Source organism: Camellia sinensis, chromosome 3 (assembly GCF_055761805.1).
Source record: "Camellia sinensis isolate YWXY chromosome 3, ASM5576180v1, whole genome shotgun sequence".
Lineage (NCBI taxonomy): Eukaryota > Viridiplantae > Streptophyta > Magnoliopsida > Ericales > Theaceae > Camellia > Camellia sinensis.
Window position 1 is genome coordinate 138,925,773 of NC_138963.1, and position 25,286 is coordinate 138,951,058.

Below are 25,286 nucleotides of genomic sequence, written 5' to 3' on the forward strand. Positions count from 1 at the left end.
TGAAATGGCCCGATATACCGCGGAGTTAGTTTCCATTTTCTACTGAATCTTGTTTGCCATTTCATTGGTATCACTCGAATAAACACATGATCTCCAACTTCATACTTCAAATCTCTCATTTTCTAATCAGCATAACTTTTCTGTCAGCTCTGAGTAGTCTTGAGCCTCTGTTGGATGATCTTTATCTTTTCAGTTGTTTCTTGCACAAGTTCAGATTCGTATAAAGCTCTATCACTAACCTCGGTCCAGTAAATCGAAGACCTATACTGTCATGACCCCATTCTGCCCCTAATAGAATGATGTCGTGATGACCAGTAATCTGAGATTGCTGAAGGCCAACTCAAAAAGATTCACACAAACAAACTATATATATGGGGCATACATGTGCGAAAGCAATAAATTTAAATCTAATTAGTCCATAAGAGCTGTGCATAAATTAAACGAAATGACATACATATTAAGATGCTTTACAACTTGAATAGAAAATAAAATAAACTTAATATTACATCTTGATCAAAAGGCTTCTCAAGTCAAAACATATAAGGTAAAGGATCTACAAAATTAAGAAGCATAATCTTCAAGATGCTACAAAAACAAGAACCAAAACATCTTCCAAATAAAGCTTAGGCAACATCGCCTTCTTGTTCATCACCTACATATACATAAGAGAGAGGGGTTAGCTGAAAGCTCAGTGAATGATATAAGTAATAAAAGTTTGAATGAATGATATCCGAGATTTTATCAAAACAATACATATCATAGCATGTCACAAAATCAAATGATGAACCGAGTTCATCAATCAAAGGCTTTCAAAGTTTCAAGGGATGTTTACTAACATCTACATAATACAAAGGGTGACATTCATTGACAAAACAAAGGAATAACCGACCCAGAATCGATTAGACAAGCCCACCCGTCTGTGGCAAAGGAGATATCTCAAACAAAAGTACTAGTTGCATTAAAGTCCCCTAGCACTAAGGACCTTTCAAGAACGTCATCAAAACAAACATATTACTTGATACAAAAACTAAGGGATAATCATTCATGCTTGATCAAATACTTTGTCAAAACAATGCAAAGCTTTGATCAAAAAATTTTAACATAACTTTATTAAAAGTACCACTCACAATATCTCTTCGGTAGAGGGGATTAAGGTAAAGATCCAAGACCTACAAGTACATAGTAATTCCATTGAATGCACTTCAAGAAAGTACGAAGATATGCTCAAAGATGGTTATGAAATGCACTCTCAAAACAAGCTTGAAATAAGTGAAATGGATCTCGGAATTTCCTTCCAAAACCAAGTCAAGACAAAGCAAAACATATGTTGAGAGCAAAATCAATGTTTTTCTTCTTGGAAAATCATGTTGGGTACAAAGCAGGTCTCAGAATGGATGTACAAAGATAAGCTGGGTCAAAATAGCCTAGCTGGAAGAACTCAGGAGATCTTGGCTGAGGTTCCACACCTCTTGGCCGAGTTGTGGTATCCTTAGTTGAGATGTGGACTGCTCGTCCAGGATGTTACAAGGTGTTGGCAAAGGTGTACAGTGGTCGACCTAGGTGTGTAGTGGTCGACCTAGGTGTGCATGCAAGATAGACTAAGGTACAAGTGATCATGTAAGGGAGGCCAAGGTGAGATGCAATGCTTGGCCTAGGTGTGAGGTCTGGGTAAGATTGGGTCTCGGTGACCACACTTTGAGAAATGTAGTCTGGAAATCTAGGTTTCCTCTTGAAGAACATGAAGAACATGAATGCTAAAATCATAATTTCTTATTCAAAATATGAGATTTCATGATATGAGTTTAAAAACATGGACCTGTGTACCCATACTTGAAGATTTCATGGAAACAAACACAAGAACATAGAACTTGATTCAAACTTTTGGATCAAAACATGTTTTTTTTTCAAGAACACAAGAACATCACTTTCTCTCTCTAAAATAAAACTTTAAATCAATGCATGACTCATGAATCATGCTAGATCATGCAATATGATCAGATTAACATAAAGAGCAATAAGAGTAGATCAAGAATCTAACCTCAAATCACAAATCAAATGGTCCAATGTATGAACTTCAAGCTTGAAAATCTAATTCTCACTCTAAGAACTTCTTCTTCTTCTTCCTAGAGCTTCTCTCTCTTCAAGACGAAGATATGGCAAAGATATGGGTTTCTCAACTGCTAACTATCTTAAAACCACTACTGGGACATGTGGCACTATCTGATCAAGTCTTCTAAAAAAGGTGCCGGAATGAAAAGACAAGAGTAGGTCAAAGTGTGTACAACAAGTAAGGTGGCATGGGCACTCTGACAAGGCAAGGATCCTGGATCAAAACAAAGGCTTCGGACAAGTGAAGGATAAGTGAGGTCTTTCTCATCTTCGCTAGGAGTGGTAACACTTGGCCTAGGTGTGACACACCTCGGCCTAGGTCGTACAAGTCAAGGAACAAGATTGCTAGGTTTAAGGATCAAAAATCTCAGATGTGTAAATGATACACATCTTGGCCTAGGTGATGCACACCTCGGCATAGATGATGCACATCTCAGCCAAGATACAAGGGTGAAGGCGGAGGTCAACCAAGATGGTTCCAAGATGATCCTAAGTGTTAACGCTTAATGGTCTAGGTGTAAGAGATTCAAAGGTGTGACCTAGGCATGAGGTAGCAAAGATAGATGGCCTAGGTTCAACACACAAAGCAAGGAACAAAGCATGGATCTTATACTTAGACAAAACACAACAACACAAAACAAGACATGCTCCCATACTTAGAAAAAATATTAAAGTCCACAAGATGCAAGCTTAACAAACCAAAAATCATGTAAATTCTTATGAATATGACTCAGGAAAAATGAGAGTTGTTATATATACTTTCTACCATATAATGCCTCACAAGGTGCTATGCTGATACTTGAGTGGAAACCGTTGTTATAAGCAAATTTTGCCAATGGTAGGTAAGTTTCCCAACTGTCCTGAAATTCTAGGACGCACATACGAAGCATATTTTCTAATGTTTGGATAGTTCTCTCCATTTACCCATCGGTTTGTGGATGAAAAGTCGTGCTAAATCTCAATTCTATGCCCTTAGCTTGTTGTAAACTCTTCTAAAATCTATAAACGAATTTAGGATCTCTATCTGAAACTATAGACACTAGAAATCCATGTAGTCAAATAATTTCATCAATATAAATAGTGACAAGTCTGTAGGCATTAAACGAAATTTTCACAGCAAGAAAATAAGCATATTTCGTCAATCTATCAACAGTAACCCAAATAACATTCATACCTCTAGGTGTTCGAGGTAGACCGACAATGAAATCAATGGTTATATGTTCCCACTTCCATTCTAGAATAGGAAGAGAATGAAGCAAACCTGTTGGTTTTTGATGTTCAGCTTTCATTTGTTGGCATTGAAGGCATTTGGAGTTGTAATTAGCAATCTCTTTTGTCATGTTTGGCCACCAGTACATCTGTTTTAATTCTTGGTACATTTTAGTATTTCCTGGGAGCATAGCAAACATTGACTTGTGAGCCTCATCTAGAATTCTTCTTTTCAATTCTATGTCATTAGGTACACAATGCCTTCCTTGAAATTTTAACACTTGATTCTCAATCGTAAACCCCGGTCTAGGCTTGGTTTTGAACTCATAAAAAATATTTTTAAAGAAATCATCATTCCACTACTTTTGCTTGATCTCTTCTATGATTACTGGCTGGGCTGAAATTGCAGTCAATAAACAGTCTCGTTCATAAGGTACTACTTCCAATTCAAGATTTTCAAATTCACGCAAAAGTTCATTCTGATCTATAAGCAAACAAGCTAAATTCCCCATATTCTTTCTACTGAGTGCATCGGCTACAATATTAGCTTTCCCTGGGTGATAATGGATTTGCAGGTCATAGTCTTTGATCAATTCAAGTCATCTTCTTTGTTGCATATTTAACTCTTTTTGGGTAAAGAGATATTTCAAGCTTTTGTGATCTGTATATACTTCACATTTTAACCCGTATAAATAGTGACGCTAGACCTTTAATGCAAAGACAATAGTGGCGAGTTCTAGGACATGTGTCGGGTAGTTCTTTTTATGAGGTTTTAACTGTCAGGATGCATAAGCAATCACCTTGCCATTCTACATTAAAATACAACCCAACCCTCTATGAGAAGCATCACTAAAAATTACAAATCCTTCAGTACCTGATGGTAGAGTAAGAATTGGAGCAGCAGTCAGCCTTGTTTTCAACTCTTGGAATGCAGATTCTCTTTGGTTTGTCCATACAAATGGCTCTCCTTTTCGAGTCAAGTGTGTCAACGGCACAACCATCTCTGAAACGTCTTTGACAAAACTTCAGTAATAACCTGCCAATACCATGAAACCACGAACCTCTATTATGTTAGTCGGAGTAGGCCAATCTATAATTGCTTCAATTTTTTGTGAGTCAACTGAAATGCCATCACTGTTAATAACATGCCCCAGAAATGTAACCTTATCTAACCAGAATTCATAGTTTTTAAGTTTTCCATACAGGTGTTTCTATCTAAGTGTCCGCAGAGTTATTCTCAAGTGTCATTCATGGTCATCTTTACTTCTGGAATAAATCAAAATGTCGTCAATAAATACATCGACAAAATCATCCAGGAATGGTTTAAAGACGTTATTCATCAAATCCATAAATGTTGCTGGCAGATTAGTAACTCCAAAAGGCATGACTAAGAATTCATAATGTCCATACCTGGTTCGAAAGGCAGTTTTCTCAATATCTTTAGCTTTGACTTTCAACTAGTGATATCCCGACCTCAAATCAATCTTTGAAAATACTTGGGGCCCTTGTAACTAGTCAAACAAATCATCACTCCGAGGCAAAGGATACTTATTTTTGATAGTTACCTTGTTAAGTTCCCAGTAATCAATACACAACCGGAGTGTGCCATCTTTCTTTTTTACAAACAATACAGGTGCACCCCATGGTGATGTACTTGGTCAAATAAACCCTTTGTCAAGTAATCCCTGCAACTGAACTTTCAATTCTTTCATTTTAGTAGTAGACATACGATATGAAGTTTTGGATATAGGTTGAGTACTCGGTACTATATCAATTACAAATTCAATTTCTCTATTAATCAGTTATCCCGGTAACTCTTCTGGAAACACATCGAGAAAATCCCTTACTACAGAGATGCTATCCAAGGTAATATTCAGGTTTGATTATTTATCACACTACACAAGTACTATTGGTATCCTTTACTAATCAATTTACGGGCTTTCATTACAGGTATTAAGTATGGTGGAGGAGCTACACCCTTATCCTCAATAAAATTCATCTTGACCCAAAGGTCGAAATATCACTAGCTTAGATGCATAATTAATGGTTGCATAATACTTAGATAGCCAGTTTATACCAAAAATTACATCAAAATGTGTCATATCAAGGGGTAACAAATCAGCATATAAAGTGGCATTTTCAAGTAATAATTCACATGCAGAATACATAAACAACCACAACATAGATCCCCCCGTTGGTGGTGCAACACATAATATGTAACTTAAGGATTCCATGGGTCTATTGAATTTATTAGCAAATACCATAGAAATTAAAGAATGAGTGGAACCCGAATCAATCAATACATATGCAGCTTAGCCATAAATAGAAAAGTGTACCTGAAACTACCACCTCTGTGTTTTGAGTATCTCCTGGAATAAGTGCGAACACTCTTCTTTGTCTTACATCACTTTGTGTTGTAGCCTGAGTTGTATTGGGTCTTGTTGCTGGGACTGACCTGGATGAACTTGCAGTGCCTCAGTTGCCAATCCGTCGAGGTTATGTACAATATCTTGCCATGTGACCGACTTTCCCACACTGATAGCAAGCTCCCATGGTACGATAGCACACGCCCCGATGTTTCTTTCCACATATAGCACAATTGGGTTTCGAATTAGCACTTTGGTTTGAGCTTGAGTTACTGGATTTCGATTTCTTGCTCATTGATGATGTTGCTTCGTTACTAAAGTTTTGTCTCTTACCTCTCCGTTTGAAATTCTGATTGTGAGCGGCTAGGTTTGCCTCTGACATAAGTGCCCTGTCTAACACATCAACATATTTAGGCTGTTTCAAAACATTTATACTATGAAGGATGGAGTCACGGAAACCTCCCTCGAACTTTTTGCCCTTTTTGTAGTCCGTATCAACCATATGTGGTGCAAACCATGCTAGTTCAGTAAACTGAGCTTCATATTCTGCCACTAATTTATTCCCCTATTTTAATAACTCAAATTGTGTCACTTTTCTGTCCCGAACACACTGCGGGAAGTATTTCTCATAGAAGATCTTTAACAACTAAGCCCAATTAATCCCCCTATTAGTATCTCGCACTAACATCCACCACCTTCTTGTTTCATCTTCTAAGGTGAAGGCAGCCAATAGAACTTTTTGTGTCTCTGTACACGGAAACACTTCAAACAATTTCGCGATCCCTAACACCCAGGCCTTAGCCTTTAATGGATCAACACCCACATGGAACAAAGGTGGCTTCAACTTTTTAAATTGCTTGGTGAGGGCAATGGTTCTGTCATCTGTTTGATGATCTGGCATCGGTGGTACAGGTATTGGAGGTGGGGGTGGGGGTGGGGGTTGCTGTTGTTGCCATTGTTGTTATTGTCTTAGGCTTTCAGCCATATCGTGCATCATTCTTTCCATCCTACCAAGACGGTTGGAGGTAGACTCGTCCAGTTTATCTTCTCTTATTCTCACCATTACCAATATGAAACTTGTATCATAACAAATACATTGTATGCACACACATATACAGTTACACATTTTCAAAAGTTATCTTATATTGTCATTCAAATGCAATGAATACAATTCTTAAGTCTTTTCTAGACACCTTATTGCTCAATGGACAAGTGGGTGAGGTATAACTCATGTTTTGATACTACTCTGTTACGACCCTAGCTCACCCCTAGAGGTTCAGGCCATGACCAGATAGTAATCTTGGATTACCTTCGATCTCAAAGTCAAATAAATCATAATATAAGAATAGGGCTTAACGGAAATAAAAGCATAAAATAATAACGAGCCATTGAGCAGTGCATACATGCCGAAATCATAAGTAGTAAAAACCAACTTTAACTTCATAAAACTTATATACAATAGTCAAAAGTTAGACTCCTCACCCTACATCATTCATACAAGTTGCAAAATTATCCAAAGAAACAAGAACAAAACAAGACAAAAGTTGGGTTGACAATGCTTAACTCCTCTCAAGTCCAAGCTCGCCCCTTTACGGAGGCACTTTCCAAAAGGCTTCAAAAGGGTAGACGCCGAGTTTACTTTAAACGTGACGTTCTGCTTGCTCACCTACATATATATATAAGGTAAATGGGTGAGCTGGAGCCTAGTGAGTAATATCAGTATAAAGAAAAACATGTTTATATGAAATGTTGAGTGCAAAACCATGAAGAAGTTCAAGAAATAACTCATGTAAAGACTATGCAAGTATGAATTTTGAAGAAACTAAGTTCAAAAGTAAAAAAATATGCATGCGTGTACACAATTCACTTGAATTCACTAAACTGTTATTGATTCTAGCTCATTTTTTTCAATTACATGCAAATGGTCCTACAAATTGGTGAATACATCTTCCTACATGGTTTAACTTCATGAATTGTAGGTTAAAATCATACCTAGAGCTTGAATTTAGCCTAAATTAAGCTTAATCTCTAGACCCTCCCTTGGTTTCTCTTGAATTCTTCTCTCTCTCTCTCTATCTCTAAAGTGTTGAATTCTCTCTCTAGCTCTCAAGTTTTCAGCACAAAGTTGATGTAAAATAAAGTCTAAGCATATTTAACAAATATATATAGGGTAATTAAGGCCTCACTAATCACCTATGCTTAAGTGATTATTTTATCAATTATGATTATTTTATTCTAATTATTTTGATTCAAATCAAATTTTAATTAAACTTACCATATGATTCTAAAAATTCTAACTAGCCTATTGAATTAACCAATTTTGGCTTCTGAAATCGTTTAGGCTTTCAATTTCGAATTCTAAGTCGAGAATTAAACAGATAATTCACATACAAATAGATAAGTTTCTATTAAACACAAAATTATGCAATTTATGCCCAATCAAATACTAAATAAAAATAACATGGAGGTCGCGGTCGTTACATTTACACCCCTATTGAAAGGGGTTGTTTAGCCCCGTGGGGCATACCACGGGTCCTGTACCTTATTGAAAGCTTTTCCATCAATACGATCAACTTCTACAGTTGAGTAGGAGATCATTGTCATTTGAGGTAGGAGATCACGTCTTCTTAAAAATATCACCTAGACGGGGTTTGATGAGGTTTGGGAAAAGCGGGAAGTTGTCTCCTAGATTTATTGGACCTTTTGAAGTCCTAGAACGGATTGGGGAGGTAGCTTATCGGTTGGCCTTGCCACCATAGCTTTCTAGGGTTCATAACGTGTTTCATATCAGTATGCTTCGGAAGCACGAGCCAAATCCATCACACTTGTTGGATTGGACCGAGTTAGAGGTTGATGGTGATGTCTCATACGAGGAGAGACCGGTTAGAGTTTTAGATACTCGAGACCAAGTCTTGCGTGCCAAGACAATTTCTTTGGTAAAGGTGTTGTGAAGACATCACAGGATTGTTGTAATTGGTTTAAACATGGTTTTGTTGTTGGATTTAAAATTTTGGGGACGAAATTCCTTAAAGAGGGAGGTTATAGCGATTTTGGTTTAGACCCAACCCATTTGATGTTCTGGATTCGGGTTTCATTGTCTTATATGATTGTTCATGTCTTGTTTCTCCTTATTCCTCATTGAGTTTGGTTATTGGAGTGTCTTGGTTGCGTTTGGAACAGGTTGGTAGCTTGTTTTTCAAAATTGTTGTTGCCTAAATTTTTGTCTCTACCCTCAAGCAAAGCTTCTTGCGCTCGAGCGGTCTTTGAAAACTCTCAGTACTTTTGCAGGTTTGCAAAACTACTGGGAGGGTGCATTATTTGCTCGAGTGGTGATTCTTGCGCTCAAGCAGTGTTGGCTTGAGCAGTACTTCTAGGGCTCAACTGGTGGTCTTCTGTCTGTAAAACTTTTGGAAGCTAGTATTCTTTGCTTGAGCAGTAATTTTTGCGCTCGAGTAGTCCTACTTATTGTTTCTAGTCGCTCGAGCGACACTTCTTGTGCTCGAGCGGTCTACATGTATATCAGTTCGTAAAAGTCACTTTTTGTGTCACTTTTTCATTTCTCTATCTCTTTAAACATTCTAAAAACCCTAGAACTAGAGCTTCTTTCTCTAAAACTCACATTCTTTCTACAAATATACCTAGATCCATTGATTTCTCCACCCTAGTCCCTTTGATAAAAAGGTAGAGCACACCGAGAGCTTCCTCTTAATTGGAACAAAGTTGATTTTCGTCGTCTTTGAGGTTCATCCACTCTCTCTCTCTCTCGTCTTCTAGGCTCAGGGATTCTCTGCCCTTTTTTATGATTTTTAACTTAATTATTTGTTTTTATAAAGAAACATTGTGATTTGGGAATTTTTGGACAAATCTAGGGTTTTGGTTTGAAATCAAAAGAGAAGTTTTCAAATGAGTTGATGGAAATGATTGAGGAAATGTATTTATTGTTGAGTTATGATGAAATGATGGACTTTATTTTTGAAATTGATTTATAAAGGAAATGGGATTTTTCTCTAAGAATATCAAATGTTGATTTTGTAATGATAAACGGAATTTGATGTTGGAAATGTGGAATTAGATTGATGTTGATAAGGATGACGGAGTTGGATATGTATTATCACTCACATCTTGAGATTTTTGGAAAGTTTGTCTTCATGAAAATTATTTATTTGTTTAGACATATCTGTTTTGGTCTATTGGTGGAGGATAGCTATGATTGTTGTAGAAATTGCATGAGAATGAGGTGAATTGGAACTAATTTATATTCATTTGCATTGAATTTTGTCACATCTTTAACAAATTAAAAATGTATATTGTTTTGAGAAAAATGGGTGAATACATGGTGAATTTGGGTAGAGGGTGTGGTTACGATATTAAGTTGGTCTATGTGTCCTTGGTGAAAGACCAAAACCCACGCGGATAGGTGTCGAGCCTTCCAGTTAATACTAGTAAAAATGACAAAGAGTAGTGCTTGTATGGCAAACACGTACCTAGAGATTCAGAGTGATGTACTCACTACTTTGTTTTCTATTGTAAAGGAAATGATTTAACGAATTGTGTTATAAACTTGGCATTGCATGGTTTTAGAAAGAGATATAAAATGTTTTTAACACGAGCATTGCATATGCATTCACTTTATATATTTGTTAAGATTCATAAACTGTGTTGTAGTATTTCTACTGAGTTTTGGTTCACCTTATGTGGGAAAGCCATTTTCAGGTGTTGATGATATGCCTCCGCCAAGGCAATAGCTTTGAAGGACTTGGAGCTGAAGGCTTCTTTTTGTGTATTGTTATATTTATTTTGTACAAGCCAAGGGCTTTAACTGTATTGGATTTAAATTTATTTCATATCTTCAACTTATGGCACATGTTATAGATTCAGGGTTAGGACTTATGAATGTATAACTGCATGTGACATCTTTTGTACACTTTGATTGTATGAAATGACTAGGATATTGTATTCAGAATGGTATTGTTATTTATTAATATTGTGGATGGTTTTATTGTAATTATTTTGGGCGTTACAGTCATTTTGTGCTCGAGCGGTCACTTTGTCCGCTTGAGCGGTGTCACTTATTGTGTCTAGTCGCTTGAGCGGTGTTTTAGTCGCTTGAGTGGTCTACACGTATTTCAGTTCATAAAAGTCACTTTTTGGATCACTTTTTCATCTCTCTCTCTCTCTAAACATTTCAAAACCCTAAATCTAGACCTTCTCTCTCTAAAATTCGTCTTCAACCTTCAAATACTCTCAATCTATTAGTTGTTACACCATTGTCCTTTAGGAAAAAGGGTAGAGCTTGCCTGGAGCTTTGATTTGATCGGAGTAAGGTTTGTTTTCGGCTTCGTCAAGTTTCAACCTTGCTCTGTCTTGTCTTCTTACTTTGAGGTAAGGGTTTCTTTGACCTTTTGTATGATTTTTAACTTAGTTATTTGTCTGTCTAAAGAATATTGTGATTTGGGAGATTTTGTATAAAATATAGGGTTTGATTTTGAAATAAAAATGAGGGGTTTTCAAATGGGTTCTCAAAAATGGTTGTGGGGTTGTAAATGTGATTGAGTTATGATAAAATGGTGGATTTTCATACTTGGAATTGATTTTTAAAGAAAATGTAAATTTTCCCTAAAATCTTGGATGTTTGATTTTGTGAAAGAAAATGGAAATGACTTTGGATTTTGTAAGAACAGAATAATGATTATGTTGATGATGATGGTAGAGTTGGATATGTATTATCACTCTTCATCTCAGAATTTATGAAATTGGATCTTTATTGGAAATTATCTGTTTGAATAAAGATATATGTTTTGTGCTATCGGTGGAGGAAAGCTATGATTGTTGTTGAAATTGCATGAAGATTAAGTGAATTGAAACTAATTTCTCATCCATTTGCATTGAGCATTGTTGCATACTTAACATTGAAAATATATATTATTTTGAGAAAAATGAGTGAATACCTTGATGAATCTGGGTAGGGGGTGTGGTTGTGGTATTATGTTGGCTTGTGTGTCATTGGTGAAAGTCTAGAAACCCGCGCAGTTAGGTGCCGATCCTTCAGTTAGTACTGATCAAAATGGCTTTGGTAGTGCTTGTATAGTTTACTGGCAGACACGTACTTAGAGATTCCCAGTGCTTATAATCACTACCCTGTTTTCTATTATAGAGGAAATGTCTTAATGAATTGAGATATAATCTGGCATAGCATTGTTGTGGAAAGAAATGTAAAACGTTTTGGCACTTGGCATTACATATGCATTTATCTTATAATTTTGTTAAAATTCATACACTATGTTAAGAATATCTCTACTAGACTTTGGCTCACCTTATATGGAAAATAACTTTCAGGTGTTGATGACATGTCTCCGCTAAGGACGTAGTTTGGGAGAACTTAGAGCCAAGAGCTTCTTTTTTTGATATTTGTTGTATTTATTTTGTACAAGGCTAGGGCTTAAACTGTATTGAGTTAAAAACTCACTTGTTGTAACCAAGCATCGTTTGGGAAAGTTGTAGCCATTAGGGCATTAATTTATCTGTTTAAACTTATATTTCATATCGTTTGCTTGTGGCACATGCTATAGATTCAGGGTTAGAGCCTATGAATGTATAATTGTATGCGTCACCTTTTGTATAATGGAAGCATATGAATGGAATGGTATTATTTTCAAAATGTATTGATATTTAAGAAATGTTGTGAGATGGTTTTATTGTTATATTTTCGGGGCGTTACAGCCACACGTGTTTGTATCTAACTTTTCTTCAAATTGTGTGCTTGAAACAATGCAAAGAGGTTATTTGGTTCAAATGAAATTGTATTGACATAATAAAAATAAAATCGACAATAGCATAGGCGTTAGATTCAATTCCACCTATATGCTTGTGTTGTTTTATATAATAATAATAATAATAATAATAATAATAATAATAATAATAATAATATATAAAAAAACCCATGTTAGAAGCTTGCTCTAGGTCTAGAAAAGTTTAGAGCCAACCCTGATTACCATATACATGCATGCACCCATACACACCATTCATCGTACACCACCGATAATCAAATCCTATATAGTGTGTTAGAAACAAGGTGATCAAGTATGAAGTGTCAAGATAGAAAAATTGGAATGTACATAGACCAAGGCATTAACAAAACTAGTCTACCATGTAACTGTTTCTTTGGATAATGAGAAAGTCAGAGATTCAAAATTCGAGTTGATAGAACAATTTCCACCATTTCGTTGTAATCTAACTTACTGATCCCTTTTTACATCCTACTGTATGGGGAAAAAAAAAACAGAGTACTCTGTTAAAAACCTACTTTAACAACCCATTTCCTTTACTCAACTATAACCTCACCCATTTAGTGCAAACAACTAACCAAAAAAAAACAAAAAAAAAAAAACAAAAAAAAAAAAAAAAAAACAAAACAAAACAAAAAAACATTAAAAATAAGATAGTCCTCATACCTTGCTTATCAGCTCAATATGATCTCCACCCAATCAATTTCAGCTTTATAAAAAATAATTATATTTCTTGTCAACCAAAAAAACAAACAAAACTTCATGATTTCCTTTTTCAAACACTTGTAATTCAACCCAAACCACCAATACCGTCCAAATTCCTTGGGCGAGCCCCACAATTGGATAAAAGCACTCTATACATGAACAATAGGGTAGTGTCTGGTTTAATTTTTAAATTAACTTTTGGATTGAAAAAAAAAAATGTTTGGTTTACAATTTTTTAATATTGTTTCAAAATTGTTTTTTCTCTCCTCTCTTTTTGTTTTTGTTTTTTTTTTTCAATCATTTTTTCTCTCTCTTTTATCCTCTCTCACATTCTAATCATCAATTAATCAATTTTTCTCTCACACTCATCTATTCAACTATAAAAAAATAAAAAATAAAAAACCTACAAATTATTCCAAAATTATTTTCAAAACTCATAACCAAACAAGTTCTTAATTTTCAAAACTCTTTTCAAAATCTTACCTTTCAAAACTAAACCAAACGGACCCTAGATTTTCTATCCCCATTATAGAACACACAACAAGCCTCAGAATCTAGAGGGATAATGTTCATTCTCAATAGTAAATCCCTACTAACAATTTTTTCAAGCAAAACACATGAGGTGGCAAATAATAACAACCAATCAACTCTCTTCAACCTCTTCTATCCTTTCAAAATTGTTTGCCATTTCATTAGAGGGGTAATTGGGTGTGATAAAATAGGAGATGTAGCAAAATTCGTACATAAATTTTCTAATTCTTATTCAATCCCAAAAAAATTTCAACTGCTTGTACAAAGAGCATATTGAGGTAAGAACCCCATTCTAGTCCAACATCTATATTAGTTGTCCCTACCCTCAACCTAACTCCTGCAGTCCTTAGCTTCAACCTAACTCCTTCTAGCAATTTAAACATATTTACCCACTCTTTCTCCTGCTAAATCATTGTCTTCTATACTTTGACTTCCACAAAATTTTACCACTATCAAGCTTACATACATCCTTCACATTACATTTGAGATTGTTAATAGCCTTGGATATTTTAAGTTTAGTGACCAATTCCCAAGTCAATATATGCCCATTTCCCACTATTATAAACATATTATTATTTCTCATAATATCCTTAACATTGAATTACTTGCATTCTAATTCCACTACACTCTTCCAAACACCTTAACTGTTTCCATTTTCAACCCTCTAAGGAAGCCATTCTACCATCTCAACATTATATTTGTGGCTTACTAACCCGTTCTCCACAATGCACATTTCTTTCCTTACCAAATCTCCACCACCATTTTGACAAAAGAGCCATATTCATAGATTCTTCAAACCTAAAACACCTAAATCTTTACTAGTGGTTACTTTCTTGCAATTCACTAGATTTTTCAATTTCACGAGATTTATTTAGCTAGTTTCTTGTGGGGTTCTATATCCTAGTAGACATAAGGAAAACATTGTTTCTGTTTAATATGTAAATAATCTACTAGAGTTTGCACATTTTTTTGGCACCCTTTAATACAATAGCTAACTTTACTAATAAAAAATCAACTTAAAACACAAGGAAGAAAAATATCAATCATTCAAGCTTAACCAAATCAAAGGCACCAAAAAATATTAAATAAGAATAGTCACGTAATTAAAGTCGAACACATTTAACAAAGCCAACATTATTTACGCCAAAACAAGAAGGTGCTTGATCTCAAACTAGCACTAAGCATTTTTCAAAAATCTTCCATTGAAACTAATAATCGAAATGAAAAGTAGAGAAGCACACTCAGTCACCCTTTCTCCTAAAAGAGCATCCCTCGGAACACTCAATCACCCTTTCTCCTGAAAGAACATCCCTCGATGAGCCTCGTATGGCCTCCTATTAGCTGGCACAAGATGGTATGGCAGTTTCTACACATCACAACAGTTTGTGAGTGACTAAAGATGGTGGTTCTTTAATTTTTCCAATTGATCAATCAATAAAAATTTACTAAAGTGGAAAAGAACATGATACATCATGTAAATCTATGGTTGGTTTTGAAACTCAATAATTTATTTTTGAGTTTTTTGTTTATAGTGTTTTATTATATTTAGTTAACTTTTTTATATTTCAATAAATAAATAAAACTTAATTTTTATATCCAACTAACTAACCTAGATCTACGTCAAAGTTAAAAGCAAAAATTGAAAAAAAAAAATCACAAAAAATACAAATAGTACATCATTCCTAGTGAACTTTTTCAAGGTTCTTCACAAATATTTGAATTTTTAGGTGTATCAGGTGAATCAATTTGACTAAAATGTTAAAAAAACAAATACAAAAAACTCAAAAATAGCTTTCAAAAACTAATCCAAACAGAACATTTAATTTGAAACCCAAAACAATAACATGAGATCAATAATAATAATAATAAACAAAGTATTACAAAAACTCACATGTTGAAACAGCCTTGGCATTTGACATCCTTTTGCAGAAAAAAAAAATTGAAGAAAAAAAAAAGAATCAGAGCACTATTTGGTTAAAAACAAAACTTACAACAAATTGAGTATCAATTATGAGTGACAGAGTAAAATTTGTGGGGTTTGCGTTACCATGAAGAAGGAATTAGGGGACTGGACCAGACGCTTTAGCTTGTGCTTCCTCTTCTCGAGCTCTGCTAGTGGATTCAACAAATCGATATTATTTGGAAGAACCTGAAAAACAAGATCAAATCTTAATCAATTGTCATGAAAAATCATATTCGATACCATAAAAACCTAACAAATATAGATTTGAAGAATAAAATACAAAAAGAAGGGCTTTGATATGAGGATGAGGTGCGATCGAACTCACCATTTTGTGTGTGTTTGTGTGTTGGAGAATGAGAGAACTTTTCACAGCGAACTCGTAAAAACCCTAGATGAAGACTCCAAAGGATGTAGGGTTGAGAAGAAAGAACCCTAGATTTATAGACCTTTGGATGGATCGGTGTCTAATCTCAGCCATTAGTTTTTGATTTTCTCAAACAATACATATGTATCATATTAGGGGAAAAAAATGGATTTAAGGGTCAAGGGCTTTGAGAATTTCATGTGGAGTTTTTTTTTTTTTCTGAATATTTTAAAAAATGGTAAATTACACTTACAACCTGTACGGGGAGGAAATATTCGTCGCTTTCCGTACTCCTTGGGTCCAAGCTTTGCGTTAATTCGAATGACGTTGTTCAACTTGAGAACAAAAGGACGGTGAGCTACCCAACGAGTGTGTTTGTTACGTCTCCAAATTTTATTTCTCGAAAACATTACCAAAAGCTTTACTTTAAATCTAGATGTTAAATACATTAATGAATACTAATACCCGTTACATTTGAGTAATAAAAATATTGTCCTCTCTCGAATGAATACAACAATGGTACATGCGAATGAATTACATTGAAGTATCCAAAACCAATATTTACATAACAAAACACTCAACAACCATTGATCATTCTGTACATTTTAGTTACACTCTAATAACAATTGTACACCAAAAAGGAAATACAACTTCGTAAATCTTCAACTAGTGTTAGTGGGTCTCTTTCCCCAAAAATGGTAACATAAACATGGGATGAACAATATGTCCAGTAGGAACTTTCAATGGTTCTAAACAATAAATATCCCTAGATACATGTGATCATGAATTCTAGGAGTGATACATGCATATAAAATGTGCTCCTTTCATACTCAAAATACACTACATATAAAATGTAACATCGTTCTCTTAAAGAAATCCATAAAAAGTTGTTTAAAGAAAACCCCTTTCTTGTGTTTCAGTATAATTCTAATATAGTTTTTGCAAATACATTATTAGGAGGTCAATGTTAAGAAAAGAGCCAGCTTACTATAAGTCACAATAAACCATTACTCATTAACCGTGTAAAATAAAGCTACACAGTCCCATGTATTCAACTTTATATCATTATGATTATTCACTCCCCTTATCAAAATCATAAGGGTAGATTTCGTTATCATCGTTCCACACAAATCAGATCTAAACTGGCTTCATTACCAAGCCATGTCATTGCACTACCACGCTTTACCGATCACGAGCCGGAAGAAATGGGGAACCTCACTGTAGACACCCCATTTTTGACCGTCCTCAAGACTTGGACGTCATCGCTTGAACACCTGGTGATCATCCTTATTTGTGTTTGTCTTGAGTTCCCGAAGGTCTCGGCTACACACCTTGCCTCAGGATCTCTCGACTCGACTGTTTTGTGTCTGGTTTTGCACCAAACACTTGTGTTTTGCCTTGGGGGGGCAGGGAATGGCTTGTGGGCCATCCCCACACATCACCGGCCATGGCTTGAGGCCACCGGCTGTGTTTTATTTCCACCGGCCAAATGTTTGGCCGGCTAGCACTATAGATGGTCGACCGGCCATCTTTTTTGGCCAAATTGCATTTTTGGTTGGCCGACCACTGTTCATCTGCTTTTGCAGATATTTTCATGCCAGCTATGATAGCTGGCATACATTCTACTCCCCTCCATACACGTGTATGGAGGGATTTCCCTCTTATCTAGCTTGTCTTGTAAGCTTGCAAGATTGAACCTTTTATAAGAGGAGACCTCTCCTCCCTCCTCTAGGTTAGACAAAAAAATCTCCAGAGAGACCTCTGATATTAGGGTTAGGTTTTGTATCCATTCTATCTCTATATCTCTCTCTTTCTTTGCCTTGTGTGTGTTTGAGTCTTACTATTGCACACAAACACCTAGTCTTACACCCTTTCTTGGTTGTTGAGGGGCCAGAGGTCTGTTCTTGGTGTTCTTGGGTGGTTTTGAGCTCAAAGAAGCAGCTGGTCCACCTGTAGACACCCAATTTTTGACTGCCCTTAAGACTTGGGCACCATTGATGTTTTACTTGGTGGAGAAAGGTGTGCAGGGCAAATGTTTAGTTTCTTCGGCAAGGAGAGAGGCAAATCCTTCAAAACACTTTGTTTAGGGGTTTGGAGTTGAAGAAGAGAGGAAAGGAGAGGAGAAAACTAGTTTGGGAGAAGTTCGGCATGAATCCGGGTAGAAGCGAGTCGAGCAGCCCTCGCTGAATCGGGCTTATCTGTCTGTACACTTGGATTTTAGCTATGGGGCCACTACCGTCGGAAATCTTACTTCCGAGGCTTCATTTTGCACTCAAGAATCTCTTAATGCCAAGTCCGGGTGGGGGAGATATGAGCAGCTGAAGTTGGGCATCATCCCGGTTGGATCGAATCTGCGCGGCTTCACTAAAATGGGCATAACTTTTTCCATAGGAGGAATTTTAATGCAAGGTTTGCGCCATTGGAAAGATAACTTCCGAGGCTTCAATCTGGACATCCACCCGAACTTTTTGACCTCATCAGCCACCCATCGGCACTCCATTTATCCGACCGGCCAATATAAATTGCAGGTCGGCAATATATTGTGCCGACCGGCCATTTATTTTGCCGATGACCTCCTTTTATGGCCGATATGACCCTTTTGCACCCCTCAAGCATGGTGCATGCCAGCTGTGCCAGCTAGCTGTGCCAGCTATTCTCCATTCAAACCCTCTGTCCGAGATTTTGCCTTTTGGGGGGGAAATTTGAACTTGTTTTGTTCCCCCCCTTTTCTTGCCTCTCACCCTCTATATAACCAGCCCTCCACCACCATTTTGAAGGGTTGAAGAAACCAGCTGAGGCACCATTATAGATACAACCCTATATCTATACATTCAACCCCCCCTCTTCCAAGCTCTAAAGTCCATTATCCTTGGCCATTTACACAACAACCCATAGCACAAGGCCTCCATCCTCCATTCCGACCATTTGAGGCTAATTATCAGAGGTTAGGAGCTCCTTTTCTTGGATCAAAGGCTGTTGCATTGCTGCTCTTCAAGGGTAAGTCTTCATTCCCTCTTTTCTAGCCTTGTCTTGCTTCATATCTAAGCCATAGTTGCTTGCATTTTTGGGCTCCGACCCTAACTGGAGATAGGCTTATTTTGAGCCATATTTCATGTTTGTTTAAGGGCCTCTCACTGTTTGAGGCCTCCTTGTTTCACTTGCTTCATTACCTCCCTTGTATGCCATTTTCTTGTGTAGTATTTTTGGCCTATGTATAAATTGTTTTGAGGCATGTCATAAACTGTAAAGGGGCTTATTTTGAGCCCTTATTCAATGTTGTTGAAGGGATCAATACTTTTTGAGGCATTCTTTTTATACTTTGTGTTATATCTCTCTTTTTGGCCATATTTTGCATAGTATTTTTGGCTTGTATATATGCTGTTTTGGGTCTGGCCACCAACTGTAAAATGCCATATTTTGGGCCTCTCTTCAACATTGTTGAATGGCCCCTTTGTGTTTGAGGCCAGCAACCTTCACTTGCTTCTTTGTCCATCCTTTTGCCCATTTCTTGCATGAGGGCTTAGCCATACATGTGTTTGTCTTTGGGCTCTTTTCAGAACTGTAAAATATCATATTTTGGGTCCCTCTTCAACATTGTTGAAGGATCCTTGGCTTTTTGAGGCCTGCAGCTGTGACTTGCTTCATTAGCTTGCTTTCGGGGCCATTTTTGCATGCTAGTTTAGCCCCATTTGCATTTGCTGTTTGACCTTGCTTAGAACTGTAAACATGCTTGTTTTGGGGCTGCCTTGAATCTGTCTTCACATGTCATGATCAAATAATGCATGCTTTGTATAGCTATAGGTCATTGCGTATGCCTAATTTTGCATTTCGAGATCATTTCATGCATCGGGTGCTATATTGTCATGATTCGGGGCTGTTTCGGGTCATATTTTAGCGCTGAAATTTTCATGCTAGCATATCATCTTGCTATGTTTTGTTAGAGTGGCATTTGGTGCCTTAGGTTCGGTCCTCGATTTGCGTGCACGCATTTTGAGTGTCTCATTTTCATCTCATGGCCACTAATGTGGGTGCGGCTGAGGTCCACTCACATTGGTGTAAGTCCATCTTGCATTGTGTATGCCATGTTTCAATGCGTTGTGCATGTTATGTTGTTAGCATTGTGTGTGCCATGTAGTTGTATTGCATGTTTGTATGTTTGCTTGCATGCTTAGGTCGCATGTGCATTGTTGTGCATTGCCTCGCCTCTTGACCAACCATGATTGAGGTTGGGTCCCTTGTATGTTTTGTGTGCATTGCATTTGACATTGAAATGCATACTTGACTCTTTGGCCATCATGCATCGAAATGCGTGATTGGTGGCCCGAGGGTCGAGGGCCATGCTCCCTTGAGTCCATTACATGATAGGGAGTGTGTCCATGCATACATTTGCCTAAAAATTCCATGCCATACACTGCTTGCCCTCTGTTGCTGCCAATTGCAGGTTCTGTAGGAAGCTTTGGCCGGTCGGTTAAATATAGTGCCGACCGGCAATCCATCAATGGCCGATAACTTCATCAGCGGCCGGTGACCATTTCCCATGGCTGGTGGCCATCCCTCCCAGCCGGTGGTATTCCCCAACATCCAGAGAGCATGCCCTTAGACTTTGGCAGTCCTCAGAGGAGCATGACAGTGTTAACAGAGGCAACAGTGCAATGGCAGCGAGTTTTCGGGCGAGATGGGTCAAGCATGCATCATTCACGCATTCCAAGGCAGGCTGTGGCCACTTTCTATTTACATTTAATTTGCTAATTAATTAGAAGTTCTGTAATAATTAATTTAGTATTATTTATTCGGACTGTAATATTTATTCGGACCCTCCGAGTGAGGGCAATTGTGTAATAAGTGTGCGTGAGTGTGTGTATGTCTTCCAATCCCACGTCTTTCTTCCCTTTTATTTACCCGCTTATGATGGTAGACTAGGGCATATTTAAATTAGCATACCTTATGCTTAGCATGCGTGCACCTATACATTTGTCTTACATGCACCAGGCTCGGCACATCATTCTAACTGCATTTGTATTTCAATTCTAAATTGAATACGTGTTAGTTGTAGCATTTCACATGTCATTGTAGTTTAGCCGAGCCTATCTTAGTCGCATTTTGCATGTGTTGCATTAGTCATCTTAACATGAACTAGGATCATGCATATGATTACTAACTAGTTTTTGTTTTGGCTCGGAGTACTCGGTAAGCATTTATGCTTTAGCATACCGCATGCGTGTGAGTGTTGCCATAACAGCATGATTACCATGAGGCTAGCTGCTTATGTGATATAACTGCTTGAATGCCTGTGGATGGAGGTTGAATTACCCAAATTGGAATAATGCATTAAAACTGTGAGTTTTAAGCCCACTAGATAGTGGCAAAATCATCTTTTTTAAAAGCCCACTTGAGGGTGGCAAAATCTGCATTTTAGCCTACTTGCGAGTAGCAAACCATTTTCAAAACAAACATGAAATGTTTTGTTCCAATTTAGGCGATTTGGTCTATACTTGTTCACTGTGCACATAATATAGTAATTCTAGGCTAATAACCGGAATAAGAGCATATAATGTTTTCAAAAGAGGATATCATGGTTAGTAGAAGCCGATCTTCAGATCGGGGGAGAGGGGGTGCTCATAGCTGACCTTCCCCAATCGTACTCAAGTTCCCGAGCCGAGGCAACTTTGGTGATGACGGACACGTGGCCTTAGGCAACGAGTCAGGGTTTCCTAAATTTCCCCAAAATAAAACATTTAGGTGGCGACTCTGTATTTGGCAAAGCAGTCCATGTTTGGCACTTCTTTTCAAAAATCTGTTTCTCAAAATGATTGCCGGATTTGGACTCTTTGGTTCAGGTTTAGAACCGTGACACAAATCGAGTCCGAACTGTAGCGGGGTCCCTCGCGGACGTGTTACACCACCATTTGTGAAGAGGGTCTTCAAGGGTAACATTCTTGCTTTTTTTACCCCATTTTTGCATAGCTTTTTCGACTACCTTGCAACTATTTTTAGACTCAGTGTATAACATATAAAAGTCTTGTTTTTGTCTACTCTAAATAGTTGGTTAAGGGTGTTTTGAGCCTTGATGTTATTTGACCCCTCTTAGGGCTTATTTGACCCTTTTTTTGTGCCATTTTGGTGAGTTCCGGGACCGTTGTGTTTGGGCCTCCTCACCACTGAAATATTGAGGGATTTCAGTGGTGGGGATGGTGCCTTGAGGTCCTAAGAAGGAGAGGGCCACCCCCTCTCCTTGTTGTCCTTGAAAAGGGCCATTTTTGCCTCTTGAGGGAGCACCTAGTTTAGGTTCATGTTGATCATGCCTTAACTAATTTTTGTGCTTATATTGCCATGATATAGCACTGTGTTAAGTTGGTTTAGACATACCTTGCATGCTTTGCATACATGTCTTGTAATGCCATGTTTTCGCCTTAACATGCTTTAGGTTTTGATCCTTTTTCTAGCATGATTTTGGCCAAGCTTTATGAAGCTTTTGTGTTTGTTTTAGCATGCTTAAGTTCTGTTCTTGGTTGTTTTGGTCGACCATAGCATGCTTAGTATAGCCACCTTGCATTTTGGCTTGTTAGACTTAGGTGTGTGAGTGTGTAGCATGCATTACTTGAATTATTTCAGTGGTTTGGAACCACTTACCATGTTATTTCAGTCCTTATAACATGCTTGCATACTTGCATTTGATACTCCTTTGTTGCTTTAAAAGGTTGTTGCCTCATGCTCCATGAATGTGCTTCTTTGTATGCTTGCATGTTTAAGCCACTTAGATGCCATCTAGGTGTTCCCTTAGCATTGTCTAAGTTTGCCTTGAACCTGTTTTAAGACCTCTTGGCGTTGTGAGGCTTGGTTGACTTAGCCGTGGTTTAAGTCTCCTTGACTTGCCTCAAATACTTGGACCAATTGCATGCCATGTTTGTCTTGTTTAAATTGGTTTGGCACCATTATTAACATGATTTCCAGAGTTTACATTGCATGCTAATTGTCCATGTTTAGGCTCTTTTAAGCGTGCTTAAAGATTGCTTGTTTCATGCTTAAGTGTTGGCCCATCAACATGTACATGTGTGTGTGTGTAGGCCCTCATTTCCATAGCATTGGCCACTGTTTTAGGCTTGTTTGGGGGCTGCCTAAATTAGTTTAAGTTCACCCCTTTGCATGTTGTTGCATGCTCACCTTGTGTGTTGTTGCATACTAGTGTGTTGTTGCATGATTGAATGAAGTCACATGCTTGCTTGCATGCTTGGACATCCATATTGTGTCTTGCATACTTGTAGGTTGCATTGCTTCATGCCTTACATGCTTCTTTACTTAGGTTGTGTGCCTAACCTACATTACACATTGCATTGCCATGTTGCACACTAGCCTCCATACCTAGGATGCATTGCATTGGCATGCATGCTTCACCTCTTGAGTTGAGTATGATAGAGGTTGAGCCCCCTTTGCTTGATTATGTGCATTGCATTCCATATCAAAATGCATACTTGATTCCTTGGGCATCATGCATGGCAATGCGCGATTGGTGGTCCGAGAATCGAGAATCATATCCCTTTGAGTCATGAATATGATAAGGGGTGTGATTGGTGCATACATTGCTTGAAATGCATTGCCATGCTATGTTTTTCCCTCTGTTGCTGTCAAAAACAGATTTTGCAGGAAGATTTGGCCAGCCGGACATCTTCAGTGCCGACCGGCCACCCATAAGTGGCCGATGGATTAATTTGTGGCCGGTGACCATTCTCCATGGCCGGTGACCAATTCCCTCAGCCGGTGGTGTTCCACAGAATTCAGGGAAGCAACCCTGAGATTTGTGCAGTCTTCAGAGAAGGATAACAGTCAAAGCAAAGGCAACTTGTGCATGGCAGTGGCTTTCCGAGCGGAGCCGAGCGCGCATTGCATTGGGCCCTCTTCCCAAGGCTATTTACTGCTTTCATCAGATTAGTTAATTTGTTAATTAATTAATTGATCTGTAATATTTAATTAGCTTGCAGGTTAATTAATTTGTATTATTCTTTTGGTCCCTCCGAGCGAGGGCAAATTTGTAATAAGTGTGGGTGCGTGTGTGCATGTCTTCCAACCCCCACTTCTTTCTCCCTTTTACTTACCTGCTTTGATGGTTAGTATTAGGGCATATTTAATTTAGCATACCTTATGCTATGCATGCGTGCATCATTCATCAGCATTGCATGCACCGGGCTCGGCGCATTATGCTAACTGCATAAGTATTTCAAATCTAACTTGAATATGTACATCAAATGGTTGCATTTCACATGCCATCCTAGGATTAGCCGAGCCTATCCTAATTGCATTCTGTATGCGTTGCATTAGGCACTTAACATGGACTTGGATCATACATTGATTGCTAACGAGTCCTTTGTTTTGGCTTGGAGTACACTGTAAGTATTTTATGCTTTAGCATCTCGCATGAGTGTGGATGTCAACATGACCGCATGCTTACCATGTGGCTAGATGCTTATGTGATATAAACTGCTTGAATGCCTGTGGATGAAGGTTTTGAGTTGGAACAACTCGTTAAATTTCAAACTGTTTTTCAAACAAACGGATATGCAATGCTTCGTTCCAAATTAGGCGATCTAGTCTATATTTTTGTATTGTGCGCATCACATAGTAATTCTAGCTAATTAACTGGAATAAGAACACATAACATTTTCAAAATCGGATATCATGGTTAGTAGAGGCCGATTCGGATCGGGCGAGAGGGGGTGCTCATAGCTGACCTTCCCCAATCGTACCCAAGTTCCCGAGCCGAGGCAACTTTGCTGATAACGGACACGTGGCCTTTGGCACCGAGTCAGGGTTTCCTAAATTTCCCAAAATAAAATATTTAGGTGGCGACTCTGTATCTGGCAAAGCAATCCATGTTTGGCACTTCTTTTCTAAAAATCTGTTTTTCTCAAAACGATTTGCCGGATTTGGATTCTTTGGTTCAGATTGAGAACCGTGACAATTCGAGAGTCCGAACTGTAGTGAGCCCAATACGAACAGAACGGGACTCACCCTCTCGGGGCGTTCGGGGACGTCTACAGTTTCTGGCGACTCTGCTGGGGATTTAGAGAGTTTGACTCAAACTCGTGATATCCTGTTTTGATTTCACTTATGTGTTTCTTTGCATTGCATGTGCATTGGTGCGCCTAGGACACTGTGTTGGCCATCTGCTATTCCTGAACGGTTTGCCGGAGGCTTGCCTTGTCAAGGCATGACCAAAAGGCTGACTGGTTGCGGGCTCTGCCAGTACGGGAACACAAACC

The 25,286-nt window shown here is 37.8% G+C and overlaps 2 long non-coding RNA genes across 3 annotated transcripts; both read right to left on the minus strand.

The window, feature by feature from the left end:
* Window positions 1–411: 411 nt before the first annotated feature.
* Window positions 412–4,897, minus strand: LOC145822803 (uncharacterized). Its single transcript, XR_014364515.1, has 3 exons — window positions 4,193–4,897; window positions 3,371–3,499; window positions 412–652 (listed from the first exon to the last, which is right to left on the minus strand). It is a non-coding gene; the product is annotated as an uncharacterized LOC145822803 (long non-coding RNA).
* Window positions 4,898–7,103: 2,206 nt separating this feature from the next.
* LOC114304986 (uncharacterized) lies at window positions 7,104–16,178 on the minus strand. Of its 2 annotated transcripts, XR_014364514.1 has the most exons (5): window positions 15,994–16,178; window positions 15,753–15,854; window positions 15,597–15,625; window positions 14,955–15,071; window positions 7,104–7,350 (listed from the first exon to the last, which is right to left on the minus strand). It is a non-coding gene; the product is annotated as an uncharacterized LOC114304986 (long non-coding RNA). The 2 variants fall into 2 exon arrangements; XR_003644211.2 differs by lacking the exon at window positions 7,104–7,350 and having other exon boundaries at window positions 14,759–15,071.
* Between the last annotated feature and the right edge of the window lie 9,108 nt (window positions 16,179–25,286).